At 42.2% G+C, this 17,182-nt stretch overlaps 1 protein-coding gene across 9 annotated transcripts in view; it reads left to right on the plus strand.

Annotated features, from left to right (window-relative positions):
- Positions 1-5,640: 5,640 nt before the first annotated feature.
- Positions 5,641-17,182, plus strand: part of RALBP1 (ralA binding protein 1) — a 45,978-nt gene continuing 34,436 nt past the window's right edge. For 2 of the 9 annotated variants that reach the window (XM_057698254.1, XM_057698263.1), the window contains exon 1: positions 6,119-6,274. The gene's annotated coding sequence lies outside the window, so the exon portion shown is untranslated. Of the gene's footprint in view, positions 5,780-6,118; positions 6,275-6,436; positions 6,713-7,091; positions 7,236-17,182 lie in introns of those variants that run through there. The other 7 variants (XM_057698258.1, XM_057698259.1, XM_057698257.1 and 4 more) reach the window with 7 other exon arrangements.

The raw sequence follows: 17,182 nt of genomic DNA on the forward strand, positions 1-17,182 counted from the left end.
TTCTAAATAACCTCACTGTTATAATTTAAATTTATGACATTTTTACCATTTTTTTCACCAGAAATGACTAAACAAAGCACTGTTTTCACAGCACACAATGGGGAAGGTAGAGTTTCTTCTCTGAATCGGCTTTGTAGTTTATTTACTCCTAGAAAATCTTTAGGATTAGAGTGGACCAGAGGGAGGGCAGTATTGATTTATTTTCAACAAATCAGTCACCATGGTAATTCATTCTATTTTTTCTTCTATACTCAGTTTATAGTGGTGCTAGAAAAAAAAGTCTGTAATTTGAGTCAGCTCAACTACCAAAAAAGGCTTATCATGCTTTCTTTTCAAGGAGGGGGTTGACAAGCTCTATCAAAACTATATCAAAAAATCAGGAGAAGAGGGGAATTTTAGAGATAATGCTATCTTAACTTCAACAATACAGGGAAAGAATTTGGCAGAAGTATAGAGGCACAAAAGAAATCATTTTCCAGCACTTCCTTACCCAGCCAACTTTTGAGCCACATCATTTAGTATACAGCTTCATTGTTAACTTGAAGGATTGCAAAGAACATTCAAACATATCATAATTCAAATATAAGTATAAACTGCATTCTAGTAGTAACTATAAATTATTTGGTATAATCTGGGATTTGTATAAAGATATGGTTAAATTCAGGCAGACTGGCTCTAGAATCCAAGATCTTAATTACTAGGTCATATAAATATTTAACTGAGAATAAATATATATTTAATTTAAATGTACAGTGCTTGGCACAGAACAGTCATTCCATAAATAGCAGATGTTATTATTTCTAGCAGAGGAAGAAGACGTATACAGTTACAGGTTACACTATCCAAGAATATAAACTTAGTGGTGTGTTTGTTACCACATGGAGAGAGTGTATTAGAAAATGAACCCAACACAAAGGAGAACCAAATGATGGTAAGGGACAGTCCTGAAGATGCATTTGAAACCCTAAAGCCAGCTGTGCCAGGAGTCTGTATCTTGGACTTCTTGGTTATGTGTGTGAATACATTCTCCTTCTTTGTTCAAGCAAAGTTGAATTGGATTTCCATCACTTGCTACTGAAAGAGTTCTATCAGCCTTATTGCACAAAAATTTATTAAGCATCTATAATGTGCCAGGTACCCTACCAGTCATAAGAAATAGAATGGTGCCCATGTTTATTATTTTTGCTCTTGTACTTACTTCCATAGTGTTAGCCAACCACCTGAGAGACAGCTGGTTCAGCAAAAGGTGTCAATCACAGTAACTTACTGATCCTTGGAGGATATAAAATCATTCCTCAGGAGCCAAGGAGTCTTGCCATAGTTTGCAAATAAATGGCCACGAATCCTTTTCAGTGCCTCGCATCTAGAGGAGGAGTCTATTTCTCCACCCCTTGAATCTGGGGCTTGGCATGTGACTTGCTTTGGCCAATGTGACCTTAGTAAATGGCATGCAAACACTTGAAAAGTGCTTGTGCACTGAGAATGCAGGCTGGCCTGTTGGAAGATGAGAGCCCATAACAGAGGCTCAGCCAGCCAAGCTGCCCCAAGTGATCCCACCTCCACCTAACCCACCAGCTGACTACAATTGCAGGAGCAGCAGAAAAACTTTAAAGCCATTAAGTTGTGGGGCAAATTGCTGCAAAGAACAAAGGTGAACTCACATAGTTCTGACATGTATTTTTGTAATGAGCTCTAAATATCATATGTTTTAAGTATATAAAAATAGGAAATTTCAGTTATGCAACATTGCTATGACCCAGTGGACTGTTTAGGGATTAAGACTCTGGGGCCAGTCCTAAGGATACAGGCAACAGGCATTGGACCCTTCTACTCTGTTCATTTAAGGGTGGGCTTATCTTTAGAAGATTTTTTTTTTATCAAACTCACATATCTTAAAAAAAAAATAGCATTATTGAGATACAATTCACATACCATAAAGTTAACCCTTTTAAAGTGTATAATTCATGAAGGGTTTCAGTCTGTACTTCTGTTTTCTTGTGATGTTCTTGGTTTTGGTACCAGGGTGATATTATCCTCATAAAATGAGCCAAGAAATGTTCCTTACTCCTCTGTTTTCTAAAAGGCTATTAATAGGTTTGGGGGTTTCCCCCTTAAAATATTGATAGAACTCATCTGTGAAGACATTTGGACCTGGGCTTTTCTTTGTGGTAAGATTTGTATTTATTGATTCAAGTTTTTTACCCCAATATATAGCTATTCAGATTGTCTACTTTTTTCTTGAGTCAGTTGTGGTAAATAGTTCTCTCTAGGAATGCCTCCAGTTTCATTTAAAAAATTATTATAAATACTCCTTTATAATCCTTTTCATTTCTAATTTCTATAATTTGTGTGTGCATTATCTCTATTTTTTTTAAGTCAGTCTAGCTAATGGTTTATCAATTTGATCTTTCCGAAGAATCAGTGTTTGGGTCTTTCTATTTTTTTTTTTAACTCTTTGATTTCTATTCTGATCTTTACTATTTCCTTACTTCTACTTAATTTAGGTTTGATTCACTCCTCTTTTGCTGCCTTCTTGAGGTAGAGTTTTGTGGGAATGTAAGTTGGAATCTTAGATTATTTCTTCCTTATAAGTTTTTAAAATACTGTTAATTTCCCTTTAAGCACAGCTTTAGCTGCCTCCCTTAAATCTGATATTTTTCTTTTCATTCAGTTTTAGCTATTTTTTAATTTTCCCTGTGATTTCTTCTTTGGCCCATGGGTTATTTAGAAATGTGTTAATTTCCAAATATTTGGGGATTTCTCAAATTTCTTTCTGTTGTTGATTTCTAATTTAATTCCATTGCAGAAGGAGAACATATTTCGTATGTTCTCAATCCTCTTAAAGTTTGTAGACACTTGTTTTGTGGCCTGCTGTATGATCTATTCTGGACAGTGTTTCATTTGTGCTTGAAAAGAATGTGTATTCTGATGTTGTTGGATGGTTTTCTATAGTTGTCAAATGTTTTTGGTTGATAGTGTAATTCAGGTTTTCTCTACCCTTGTTAACTTTGTCTTGTTCTATCAATTGCTAAGAGGAATTTTAAATCTCCATTTGCAACTGAATTGTCATTTTCTCTTTTCTGTTCTCATTTTTTGTTTTGCAGTTGTTAGAACTTCCTTCCTTTTAAAGGGTATATAATATTCCATTATACGTATGTAACGTTTTATTTAACCATTCATCCGTCAGTGGACACTTGGGTTGCTTTTACCTTTAGGCTCTTACAAATAATGCTGCTATAAACATGGATGTACAAATATCTCTTTGAGTCCCTGATTTCAGTTCTTTTGGGTGTATACTCAGAAGTGGAGTTGCTGGACCAAATGGTAATTCTATGCTTAATATTTTGAGGAATCACCATGCTACCTTCCATACAGATGCACTATTATATACTCCCTTCAACTGTCAAAGCCATAGTTTTTGACCTCCTACCACAAGTTGAGTTCATCCCCTCCAGCAGGAAAGCTGCTAGTTTTCTTGGCTAGCTCACCTACACTAGTTAAAACTACAGTTCTGGGGCAACAGGGCAGGAAAGAAGCAGCCTTAGGCAGGAAGTTCACAGACATCTACTGTTCCTACTAGAAGTTTTAGCAGTTTTTCAAGAAGAGATGTTTCTCAAATTGACTTTGATTTCCAATGCTCTGAAATGGTTGTGTTTGACAATTTTGTTCAATTTTATACCTGCCTTGTGTGCAGAGGAACTGTTGATCACGTCATATAACCACAGCTGAAAGTCTTTTCCACAGTTTCTTTTTAAGGAGGAAACTGTATTAGTCAGGACTTTTCAAAATTATGTAAAAGAAATCCAACTGAGTTATGACTTCTAGAATTTTGAGTCACAGAACTCCCCCCCCCCAATATAAACTTGTTTAAACAATACAGGAAATTATGGCTTACAATTCTAAATAGTCTATAGGATCATCTACAGGACAGGTCAACAGATGAGGTTTGATAGTGCAGCTCTAATGATGCAACAAACACAAGGTGGTTCTTCCCAGTGCACACTTGACAGTACTGACTTCATCTTCGGGCTCTACTGGTGCCTTTCCCCTAAATCCTATCCCCTCAGGCTTTCTTCTTGTAGGAGCAAAACAGTTGCCACCTTTCCAGACCTTATAAATTTACACCATACCAGAAGAACAAGGATGCTGCAGCTTACAAGAAGCCCCAACCCAAGTCTCAGTGGGTCTCATTGGTTCTGATTGGGTTACATACCATCCCAGAAAGGCTCAGCCACCAGAGGGAACGATTATGCTGCATGGCTCAAATGGGAGGAATGCATCTCAGGAGCCCACCAACAAATATGTCCCACAACCACACAAATTAGCCCTAAATAAATAATTGCACTGGCTCACCCAGCTAGGTTCACACACTCAAAGCACTTTAAAAGAGCTATACAAACCATGGCCTCTGAAGCTGAAGCCAGTCTTCATGCTGCCAGCTCCAGGTTTCTCTCCCCCTCCTTTCCCCAAGCTCCCACTCCTGTTTTTGGTCTCATTCATTGCTGCTGCAGAAAGGCCTCTTTATGTTGTAAATAACATGGCCATCAGCAGTCACCACGATAAATAGCTATCTTGTCTCACTTTTCTGTGTTCATATAGCAACTTCCAGCAAGGGCTCAATAATGCCCAACACGGGTCAGTGCCCATCCCTTGGCCCAATCAGCGTTGCCAGAGGTAGAGTATTGTAACTGGCAAAGTAACATGCCCATCCCAGTGGTCAGAAGACACCGTTCTGTTGCCAGAGGCGCAGTAAGAAAGGTTTTCAAAAAGTCAGAAAACAATGGCTACCACACACAGACCATCTTGGTATCTAATTGTGACCTCTTCTGGGATGTCAGGCGGAGGGGGCTGAACTTGACTGAGTAGGAAATGTAGGGTACAAGGGAGAGACCTATTGTCAGACTTGAGGCCAGGCTGATTTGGGAGGCACAGGGCAGGATGGATTACAGAAATCAGTCTAAACATGTAATGAAGTTGTAAAGAGTATCACACGCAGGAATGGAAGTGACTGGGAAGGTCCATCTGTCCCCAATCTTATTGTCCCCCAAATAAACTGCCAAACTTAATGAAACAAGAATGCTTTAAAAGACCCTTGATTTCCAGCCATGCATTAGCAGGACAATTCTTGAAACCTCTGTGAAGGGTTTCTGGAGGAAAAGCGGTTATTTCCATCTTCCTCGAGATCCAGTTCTGTCTGCAAGTTAACCTTGCGGAGAGCAGCTCTGATTCAGGAGCTCCTCAGAACACGGCGAGGGCCCCGCCGCGCCTTCGTCGACACCCATTTTAAGAATGTGAGGCCAGTCCCGACACGGAGTTCTAGACAAGTTTCTCCTCGCAGACCCCCGGCGCTTCCTGTGTCCAAACCCCCAGCAAAAGTCCCCACCCCATGCCTTAGAGGACTGGGACGGGGAGGGTGGGGGGGACTTGGGGGAGGGTGGGGGGGGGAGTTGAGGGAGGGAGGGAATATGGGGATATGTGTATAAAAACAGATGACTGAACTTGGTGTACTCCCAAAAAAATAATAAATAAATTAAAAAAAAAAGTCCCCACCCCAAGCCAGACTCTGTACCCAGCCCGGGCCGAGGAGAGCCCCACCCAGCGGCGTCTGGGCCGGCCTCTGGGCCGGTTTAACTGGTTAGGGCTGAAACCCGCGGTGTAGAAGGTGTGCGCCTCAGTAGCTGAGGAACAGGCTGCCCGGAGCGTGGACAGGACAGCGCCTGCACTCCGGATCTCGGCCAGCTCTGCCCACAACGGTCCTCGCTCAGCTCCCGCGGGGTAGGTGAGCATCCACCCGACCCTCCACCACCAAGAACTGCGCACGCGCCGGCGGACCTCTGGCTCGGCGCGTTCTCTCGCGCGCTCCCGGGCCTCCCCAGCGGGCCCCTGGGCCCGGCAGGCGCGATGCTTCCTGGGTGTTGTAGTGCGCCTCCCCGCGGAGGGCCGCATGAGGACTGGGCGCTGGGTTTCCGAGCACTATCCGTCCCAGCGTGCCCCGCGCGGGGGCACAGGGCGTCTGCCCTCCACGGCCCCGGCCGTCAGCGCCGAGAGGAGGACCCGGGAAGCCGGCTGCGGCGGGAGGAGGGAGTGCGCTTGCGCGCTGGGCCGGCTCGGCCGGTTCTGTCCCAATCATTGTAAACAGGCGGAGGCTGGGGCTGGGTGGGAATGGGGCACCCGAGGCCGGTCGGGGGCGCAGCGCAGGAGGCGGCCCCGGCGGCGGCGTGAGCGCGAGGAGGTGGCGGCTGCGGCGGCGGGCGGTCGCGCGGCGGCGGCGCAGGTCAGTGGCGGGAGGGCGGCGGTCGCGGCGGGGCCCCGCCACCTGAGGCTGTCTGCACTTCCCCGCGGCGTCTGTCAGGCGGCGGCGGCGGCGGTGGGGCCGGGCGCTCGCGGCGCGGGGTGGCGGCGCGGGGGCGTGGCTGCCGGGGGCGGCTGGTCTCGGCCGCTTGTCCGCAGCTCCGGCCCGCGCCGCCTGTTCCTCCCGCTAGCCAGCCGGGGCTCTCGGGTCTGGTCGGGCAGGGTGGGGAGCGGGGCCCTCCCCCGGGCCTCGGACGGCGGAGAGGCACTCGGGCTTTTACATAATCGCGGCCGGGATGCTGACGGGTCTCCGGTGCGCGCCCGGTGCGGAGCGAGGGCTCGTGGAAGCGGCGGGGCACCGGGGCGCCGCGGAGGCAGCGGCAGAGCCGAGTTGGGAAGTCTTTTCACAACTCCTTGTCAAGTGGGTTTGTGCCCAGAGGCTCTCATGCAGGCCTGCTGTGTGTGTGTGTGTGTGTGTGTGTGTGTGTGTGTGTGTGTGTGTGTGTGTTTTAATTTTCTTATTCATCGTTGTGAGAGTGAAACAGGTTTCCCCAGATGTCCCACACCTCAGCCTTACCTCAAGTCCTTATGCTGCTTCAGTTTTGGGGTTTCATGACTCCAGAGCCTCCGCCTTGAGCAAGCACAGCATCTTTCCTCTTAGGCCTGGTCGAGTGCGTGAAGATAATCAAAATGTTAACTCGAGCGGTTTTGAACGTGCAGGTGAAAGTACCGTCGTCTGGATGCTGAGGTAGCGCAACGACGAGCCTCATTAGGAGAGCTTTCACTGAACGTTCTGTTGAGTGGAGCGGGCATGTCCCCGCGCTGCAGCGCTTTGGGTGGCATTCCCTCACGCTTGGCGGTAATTCACAGAATATTCAGGTAGTGATGGTAAGGAATAGGCCCACCTGTGGTTTGCTGGTCACGGAGGCAGCGCTTCTTAATGAGTAAGTAGGCCTGGGAATGAGAGAGGTAACTTTACTTTCTGCCTTCCGAATTGTCTTACTGACTTGGTAATTCCTTTCCGAGTATCTTCCTGAGAATGAGTAATTACTGTAAACTGTATTGGCAAGTAGTAGAGGTAGGAAGGAATTAGTAGAGGCGTTTCCACTTCTCAAAATGACCCACAAATGTAAGGAGGTGGGCTAGTTTAACAATAACCAACCCGTTGGGAAGTAATTCTTTAAACAGAGTATCTTGAAGCTATGCTACATAATTTACTGTCTCTTTAAAGTAGTATTTCTCATTTTAGATCTTCCAGGGACCATTTCTCCCCTGATTTAAAAAAATAGAAGTGGTATCAGAAAGTGCCTATTTAATTTGTACAGGTGTTTGCTTGGCAAGGAGAGTTTGGGCCCAGAATATAACTCAGAAGTAATTTTTTTTTTTTGAAAGAAAATCTCTGATAGAAACTTATGTTAGTATACATAGAAGGAATAAGGAAAAATGCAGGTAATTTAGTGTAATTTCTGTGTAGCAGGTACTCTGAAGACTTACAGATGGATAAGACAGTACCCCTGCCTTCAGGGTGGTAAGACTTTGTTTCTTACTTGAACTTCCACAAGTACAGTATGTTTTTACGATTGCTTTGTCTGGAGGAACGACAAGGTACAGTGGGTATATGAAGGAGGTGGTGGTCAGCGTCTTAAGGGAAGAGGAGGAGAGATTGAGGAAGGGACAGGGGTAGGAAAAGTATATGGAAGGGGATGAAAACAGAAAGGTTGGGCATTAGGTAGGATCAGCAGTGCGGGCAAAAGCGCAGGAGTCTAAACTTACAGAGTGAGTTCTAGGATCTGCAGATATGGCTAGCGAGGGCCAAGGGTGGTGGCAAGATGAGAAGCTGGGGTGGGTAGGCAGAGACGAAATTAGGAATAGTCTTGTAGACAGGTGAAGTAATTTCAAATTAACCCTGAAGCAGACAGGAGTCCTTGAGACAGGATGAAGAAGAGGCCTAAGCCTCTCAACCCATTGTAACTCCCTACTGTGTGTCAAGCATTGTGTTAGGTGCTTTATACTTTATGTCCTTAAACATGAGGAAGATTTAGGCATGACTGAGGCAGAAATCACGGGAAAAGAAATTAAGGCCAAGGGAAAGTTGGACAGGAGGAGAGAGAGCATTGTAAGAATGGGAAGTTGTTCTTGGCAGCTGTAGCTTTGGGCTTATGGGGTAAGTAGTAGTAGATGAGCGTGCATAAATTGAACCTTAAGTTTTGCATGCCATTCGAAGGATTCTCGAGGGCTTTTCCTATAGATAATAATAGAGCTTATGGATTTTAACCAGGAGAGAGTCATAATAAGGTTTTCATTTTAGAAAGATGATTCTGGTGTTGCAGAGTATAGATTTCAGAATGGGTGGAGGGAAGACAAGGAGGATGCAGGAAAACTGGTGAGAAGGTTTTGTAATAATTGAGGTGACAGGGTAGCATCAGTGGAGATGCAGAGGAGTAAGTTAACAGCACAAATATTTAGAAGGTGGAATTAATAGGATTCAGTGACAGTTGGATTTGGGGAGTGAGAGAGAAATAGAAGGATAAGATGGCTTGGATTTTAACTTAGGTGGTTGAATAGACAATGGTAAAGTACGCTGAGACGGAATTCAGCAAAAGGAGCAAATCTGGGGAAGAACAGTATTTTAGCTTTTGGATACATTAAGTAGGAGTAATCTATAAAACATTCAGGTGGAAATGCTTGCGTGTGGGTTTGGAGCACAAGAGAAAGGTCTTGCTAGGAGAGTCATCAGGTTATATTATAGGTGGTACTTGAAGCCTTTGATTTAGGTAACACAGCTTAGGGAGAATTTACTGATGGAGAATAGTCCTGGAAATAGGCCATAGAGAGCAATAGCATTTGAAACCAGATAGGAGAAGAACTGGAAAGGGAAATTCCTACGTGTTTAGAAACATTGAGAAATCATGCAGAAAATTTGTAGAAGCCCAAATGGGATCATTTCAGAAGGAAGCTATACTTTACAACTGCCTCTCCAGGAAAAATAACAATAAGGGAAGCTGTATTTCAAATGCTTTGAGAACTGGAGTGAAACGTGGGTTGTTAGGAGTCTGTTGAATTTGATAACTGAGAGCAGTTTTGTAGCATCCTACTTAATGCTACCATTTGGGGAGGGAGCTAAGTTTGAATTGTGGAGTTAATGGGAGGTCAGAGAGTGGAGAAAGCAAATGTAGGTTATTTCAAGACTAAACATCTTAGTTGTGAAGGGAAGAACAGAAAGAAGTGTTAGCAGATGGTAATAAAGGATTAAGAAGGGATTTTTAACTTGGCAAAGACTTGAGCCTGCTTTTTTCCTTATGACAGCTTTATCGAGATATTCATATAACATAAAATTGATCCTTTTAAAGGGCACAATTCAGTGGTTTTCCGTATATTCAGAGTTGTGCAACCACCTCTACAATCAATTTTAGAACCTTTTCATTACCCCTCTTCTTCATTATCAGCCACTCACCACCATCCCCCCTGCTTCCACCCACTAGCAACCGCTAAGCTACTTTCTGTCTCTGTGGTTTTGCCTATTCTGGACATTTCATGTACATGGAATCATATATGTAATCATTCGTGACTGACTTCCTTTATTAAAGCATCATGTTTTCAGTGTCTGTCTATATTGTAGCAGGGATCAGGACTCCATTCCTGTTTATTGCTGAGTAATATTCTACTCTCTGGTTATACCACATTTTGTTTATCCATCTGTTGATGAACATTTAAGTTGTTTCTGTTTTATGGCTATTATGAATAGTCCTGGTGTGAATATGCAAGTTTTTGTGTAGAAATATGTTTTTATTGTTCCTGGGTATATACCTAGGAGTAGAATTGCTGGCTCATGTGGTGACTTGTATTTTATTTTTTTAATAATTACTATTTTAAAAAATATTTCATTATTTATATGGCTGTGCCAGGTCTTTGTTGCAGCATGTGGGATCTTTAGTTGCAGCATGTGGGATCTGGTTCCCTGAACCAGGGATAGAACCTGGGCCCCCTGCATTGGGAGCATGGCATCTTAGTTACTGGACCACGAGGGAAGTCCCATGGTGACTTTTGTGTTGAATAGTTTGAGGAACTGCTAAACTGTTTCCCAAAGCAGCTGCACCATTTTACTGTCCAGTGGAAGGACTCTAATTTCTCCAAATCCTCACCAATACTTGTTGTTTTCTGGTTTTTAAAATTTTAGATGTATTGGTAGGTGTGAATTGGTATCTCTTTGTGGGTTTGATCTGAGTTTCCCTGGTGGTTGATGATGTTGAACATCTTTTCATGTACTTATTGACCATTTGTATATCTTCTTTGGAGAGATATTTATTCAAGTCCTTTGCCTATTTTAAAATTGTGTTGTTTTTTTGTTGTTGAGTTGTAAGAGTTCATGTATATATTCTGGATGCTAGACCCTTCTCAGTATATATAATCTGCACATATTTTCTTCCATTCTCTAGGTAGTCTTTTTACTTTCTTGATAATGCCCTCTGATGCACAAAAGTTTTCAATTTTGATGAAGTACAGTTCATCCATTTTTTCTTTTGTTACTCATGATTTTGGTATCATATCTAAGAATCCATTGCCAAATCCAGGGGTGTGAAGATTTACACTATGCTTTCTTCTACAAGTTTTATGGTTTTAGTTCTTATATTAATATTTAGGTGTTGATTAATTTTGAGTGAATTTTTGTATATGGCCTGAGATAGGGTCCATATCTATCATTCTGTCCCTCTCTGTTGAAGAGACCATTCTTTCCCCATTGAATAGTCTTGACAGCCTTTTTGAAAATCAGTTGACCATAGATGCTTGGCTTTATATCTGGACTCTCAAATCAATTATATAGTCCTGTATGTTTATCCTCATGCTAGTACCACGTTGCCTTGGTTAGTCTAGTTTCATAGCATCTTTTGGAAGGTGTGAGTGTGAGTCTTCCAACTTTGTTCTTTTATTTTTTGTGGCTATTCAGGACCCATTGCAATTCCATATTAAACTGAGGTTCAGATTTCCATTTCTGCAAAAGAGACTGTTGAAATTTTATAACACCTGGGATCTGTAGATCATTTTGAATTACAACAACACTTTGTTGTTCTAACAATACTGAATCTTTCAATCCATAAAAGAGGGGTGTTTTTTCCTATTTATTTAGGTCTACTTTTTTTTATTATTATTATTTGTTTGCTCCAGGTCTTAGTTGCAGCTTTAGGGCTCCTTAGTTGTGGCATGCGAACTGTTAGTTGCGGCTTGCATGTGGGATCTAGTTCCCTGACCAGGGATCGAAGCTGGGCCTCCTGCATGGGGAGCTCTGGAGTCTTATCCACTGCGCCACCAGGGAAGTCCCTATTTAGGTGTACTTTAATTTCTCTTAGCAGTGTTTTATAGTTATCAGTGTATGAGTCTTTAACCCCCTTGGTTACATTTATTCCTGTTTTATTCTTTGGTTGCTAATGTCCAGTCATTAGCTGACCAGTAAGCTAACAGAACAGACTTCAGCTAATGATTGGACAGAGATTCCCTTAAACATTTAGTGTCCGAAACACCTCCCAATATTTTCAGAGGGGTGCTGTGCAACTCTTGGGATGTACCTTAAGTACTCAACCACTTTACAACACTGTCTTAGCTTTCATTTCCTGTTTGTGCAGAAGTCAGGCTCATCCAGAGGTAAGCGTTGAGGGCTTTCTCAGGTAGGATAAACTCAGTGAGATCCACTCAAGACATCTTAATCAACTAGTTTAAAGACAAAGAAGGAGAGAATCTTGAGGTAGAAAAGTGAAGTGCCTCATCACATACAAGGGATCCTCAGTATCACTATCAGCTGACTTCTCATCAGAAATGGTAGAAGCCAGAGGCAGTGCGATGACATAGTCAACGTTTTGAAAGAAAAAAACTGCCAACCAAGAATTCTTTGGCAAAACTCCTGAGCACATGCACACACTGGGCATACCCTGGGCACACGTGTTTCTCCTAGATTTCCAGGAATTTGTTGAAGCTGTTCAAGGTCCTTGTTCCTCAAAACATCTCACTGCTCAGGCTTTCAAGGTTTTGGTCATTCTGTTTGCCCCAGCTGTTGCCTGTTGCTCCAGGGGGTAGCAGCTAAAACCTCTGGCAGTCCTCCGGTGGCCTTAGCCCCGGGGGTGGGTTGGAGTGGGTTCTGAGTTAGCTGCATATGGGTGAGATAAAGCAAGCCTTTTCAGTAGGTAGGATTTCCAGGGAGCCAGGAATGAAAATTTCAGTTTGTTTGCAAATAAGGTTTGTGGTGCTGAACCAATGCTAGGAATGTGTTATTTTCAGGCTGCCACTGATCTGGGAAGCCCAGGATAGGACTAGAGTAAGTTAAGTACCACAAAGTTTTGCATTCTTACTAAGATTCAGCTGTTTTTCTTGAATAAGTGCTCCCTGCAAGCTTTTGGGTAGTTTCCAGTGTTGTGAAAAAGTTGATTCTGACTGATTTTAGTTGCTTTAATGGAGGGGTGAGCTTTTGGAATTCCTTAAGCTGTCATTTTACCAACATCACTCCATCTGCTTATTTAGTACTTCATTTATTTTTAGTGCCTCTGTCACTTCAAGTGAACTTTTTGTAGACAGCATATAATTGGGTTAGTATTTTCTCTTTCTCTGCGCTTTGCTTTTTTCCGTAAAGAATTTGAGGTGCTTGTAGAGATGCAACATAATAAAGGTTTTTTTGGCCATCATAATCAGTGCTTTGCTTACTTTTGTGTATTTGGGGGCTGAGGTTTTAACAGTGAATTGCTAGGTCAGAATATTTTTTGGTCAGTGTTGCTAGATTTCCCTTCTAAATATATCAGTTGACACTTTCACCAGCAGTGTGTGAACCTGTCTTTTTCTTCACACCCTCCCAATGTTGGGTATTGAACTTGTTCATCTTTAGAAAATTGGTGGGTGAAAAAGAGCATGTTTTAAATTCCCTATTTTTTTGTTTTAAAAATATTTGTATGCTTCTTGTTCAAATCCTCAACCATTTTTCAGTTTTTCTTTTTTTAAAATTAATTTTGTAAAATATTTGTCAGGTCTAGTGCCAGTATTTTTTCCTGAGTTTCTTTTTGGCTTCTTGCATTTGTTTATCATATTTTAAAAATGTACTTATTATTTTCTGAAAGTCTTTTAAAATCAGAGGCAAGGAAAGAAAAAGTAAAACTTCCTTTTTCACACTTTTGGAGGGTGGGCAGGGTGGGGGTGAGAAGATATAGTTTATAAAACGTCAGGTTTTGTCCAGATATTTGTATACTATTGCTTTGGTATAGTTAATAGCAAAATTAAATATTGACTAATAATTATTATTGCTACTTGCTGAGTACCTGCTGTAGACCAGGAATACCATTTTGTTTAATCTTGGCCACACCTTGCCAGGTGAATGTCAGATTTCCTTCCTTAAAGATAAGGAAACCCCACCTATGAAGGGTGATGGTAGTTAGTCAAACCCACAGCTGTGCTGTATACTTCCTGTTTACCGAATTTTCTCTCCTTCAGGATATCTCCCAGTTTATTTACTAAGGAATGGGGGCCTGGGTGAGATGGAAATAATGATTGTGTTTTCCTGAGCCATTACAGATACTGCTGAAGAGATTACAACTTAATATTTTCTTATATATTCTTCCAGAGCTGTTTTATACACATACAAGCAAAGAATGTGTAAACATATATACATTCTAAACAGTCATAATGTAAATTGTGGAATAAGGCATTTATTTGTCCAGCACTTATTATGTACCCGGCACTAGGCCTGTTTCTTTATATGATCAGTTTGAGTGAAGTCCTGCAAAACTGATCACCTTGAAAGGTTGTACAGGTATTTAAATATGAAGCTTTTGCCTGAAAGCTAATTAAAAACAAAAATACTAGTAGAACGCATTTGGAATTGCTTTCAGAGCTCATACCTTGATGTAATGAAGCATGACCCTTCATTATCAATTGAAGGTTAAATTAATTCAAAAGCACAGCAAATTGAGAGCCACATATCGTGACAGGTTGAGAATAAAACTGCATGCCATTGCCATTGTTTAAAAGTGAAGTGTGTTTGTCAGCTATAAAAACAATGTTTTTGTGTGATTGAGACTTTCTCCTTAATCTTTTTATGAATAAGCTCTTTTTAGGTAAATACATTTGGATAAGGAACTACTATTGAGAAAAAAGAGGGAAGAGGAGATGAGGGAAGAAAGCTCTCCTCCCCTCTACTGGGAAGAAAGCTTTTTAAGGAGAATTCATGAGTTGAAGCTGTAATTTTAAGATATTAGCAATTTTAAGTAGTTCCTTCCCTAGTAGAAATAGTGAATCAAGAACTTTGACTTCCTGGGGAGTTCCCTGGTGGTAGACTGGTTAGCGTTCCGGGCTCTCTCTGCTGTGGCCCATGCTCAGTCCCTGGTCTGGGAACTGAGATATCCTGCAAGCCTCATGGTGGAAGAAAAAGAACTTTGACTTTCTGCTGAGAAAAATTATAGGAAAAGAAAGTGTGAGTGTAAAACTAAGAAAAAGCTCACTGAAGTCCATTTTGTTATTCCCCTAGTATGGTAACAAACAAAAAGTAGCAGATATCATGCTGTGGTTTTCAACTAAGTTTAGCATTTGAAGAAAATGAGCATATTATGCCATTAGATTTTGCTTTCTCAGGTCACTTTTTTTTTTCAATTAAGACTTTTTTTTTTTAGAGCAGTTTTGGGTTTACAGCAAAATTAAAAGGAAGATACAGAGATTTCCTATATGCCTCCAGCCCCACACATGCACAGCCTCCCCCATTATGAACATCCGCCACCAGATGGAACATTTGTTACAAATGTCATTGTCACCCAAATGCCATAGTTTACATTACACTGACAAGTCATTGTCACCGAAAGGCTATAGTTTACATTACAGTTCACTCTTGTGAACTGTACAGTTGTACAATGTACAGTTGTACATTCTGTGCATTTGGACAAATTTATAACATGTGTCCATCACTATGGTATTGTGCAGTATTTTCACTGCCCTACAAATCCCCTGTGCTCTGTCTGTTCATTCTTCTCTCCCCCTCCTCCCCTAACCCCTGGCAACCGTTGATGTTTTTGTTCTCTCCATAGTTTTGCTTTTCCCAGAACGTCATGTAGTTGGAATCAGGCAGTATGTGTGTAGCCTTTTCAGATTGGCTTCTTTTACTTAGTAATATGTATTTGTTTCCTCCATGTCTTTTCATGGCTTGAGAACTCATTTCTTTTTAGTGGGGGATAATATTCCATTGGTTGGATTCTAACACAATTTTATTTATTCATCCATTTACCTACCAAAGAACACCTTGATTGCTTCCAAGTTTTGGCAGTTAGGAATAAATGTAATTCTATAAGGTAGCTGCTGTCAACATCCATGTGCAGGGTTTTTTGGGTTTTTTTTGGCTGTATTTATTTATTGGCTGTATTGGGTCTTCATTGCTGTGCATGGGCTTTCTCTAGTTGTAGCGAGAGCTATTCTTTGTTGTGGTGCACAGGCTTCTCATTGTGGTGGCTTCTCTTGTAGAGCAGGGGCTCTAGGCACACAGGGTTCAGTAGTTGCAGCACGTGGGCTCAATAGTTGTGGCTCGTGGGCTTTAAAGCACAGGCTCAGTAGTTGTGGCGCACAAACTTAGTTGTTCTGTGGCATGGGGAATCTTCCTGGCCCAGGACTCAAACCTGTGGCCCCTGCACTGGCAGGTGGATTCTTAACCACTGTGCCACCAGGGAAGCCCCATGTACAGGTTTTTGAATGTGCGTTAAGTTCTCAACTCCTTGGGCAAATACCAAAATCACCAAGGGCATGATTGCTGCATTGTATGGAAGGAGTATGTTTAGTTTTGTAAGAAACTGCCAAACTGTCTTCCAAAGTGGTTGTATCACTTTGCATTCCCACCAGCAGTGTGTGAGAGTTGCTGTTGCTCCACATCCTTGCCAGCATTTGGTGTTGTCAGTGTTTTGAATTTTGGCTGTTCTTATACATGTGTGGTGGTAACTCATTTCTTTTTTAAGGTCCTTTTTTTTTTTTAATTGAGGTATACTTGACATGTAAAATTTTATTAGTTTAGGTGTGTAACATAATGATTCGATATTTGTATATATTGTGAAATGATCACAGTAAGTCTAGTTAACATCTGCCACCATACGTGGTCACAAAAGATTTTTTTTAAAGAAAAATAATTTTTAAAAATCTGGATTTATTTTAGTCACATTCATTGTTGTTTTAATTTGTAATTCCCCAATGGCATATGACAGGGAGCATCTTTTCATATGCCTATTTGTCATTTGTATATCTTTTTTTGGTCTGTTCTGGTCTTTGGCCAGAATATTTATTTATTTTTATAGTATTATTAATTATTAATTTTTGGCTGTGTTGGGTCTGCATTGCTGTGCATGGGCTTTCTCTAGTTGCAGTGAGTGGGGGGCTACTCTTTGTTGTGGTGTGTGGACTCCTCACTGTGGTGTCTTCTCTTGTGGAGCATGGGCTCTAGGTGCGTGGGCTTCAGCAGTTTTAGTACGCGGGCTCAGTAGTTATGGTTCTCAGGCCCTAGAGCACAGGCTCAGTAGTTGTGCACGGGCTTAGTTGCTTCGCAGCATGTGGGATCCTCCCAGCCCAGGGATCGAACCCATGTCTCCTGCTCCTGCATTGGCAGGCAGATTCTTTCTTTCTTTATTTATTTTATTGGCTGTGTTGGGACTTTTTTGCTGTGCACAGGCTTTTTTTTTTTTAGTTGCTGTGAGTGGGGGCTAGCTACTCTTCATTGTGGTGCGCGGGCTTCTCATTGCCCTGGCTTCTCTTGTTGCGGAGCACGGGCTCTAGGCGTGTGGGCTTCAGTAGCTGCAGCACATGGGCTCAGTAGTTGTGGCGCATGGGCTTAGTTGCTCCGCGGCATGTGGGATCTTCCTGGAGCAGTGATGGAACCTGTGTCCCCTGCATTGGC

This window comes from Hippopotamus amphibius, chromosome 11 (assembly GCF_030028045.1).
Source record: "Hippopotamus amphibius kiboko isolate mHipAmp2 chromosome 11, mHipAmp2.hap2, whole genome shotgun sequence".
NCBI classification, from domain to species: domain Eukaryota; kingdom Metazoa; phylum Chordata; class Mammalia; order Artiodactyla; family Hippopotamidae; genus Hippopotamus; species Hippopotamus amphibius.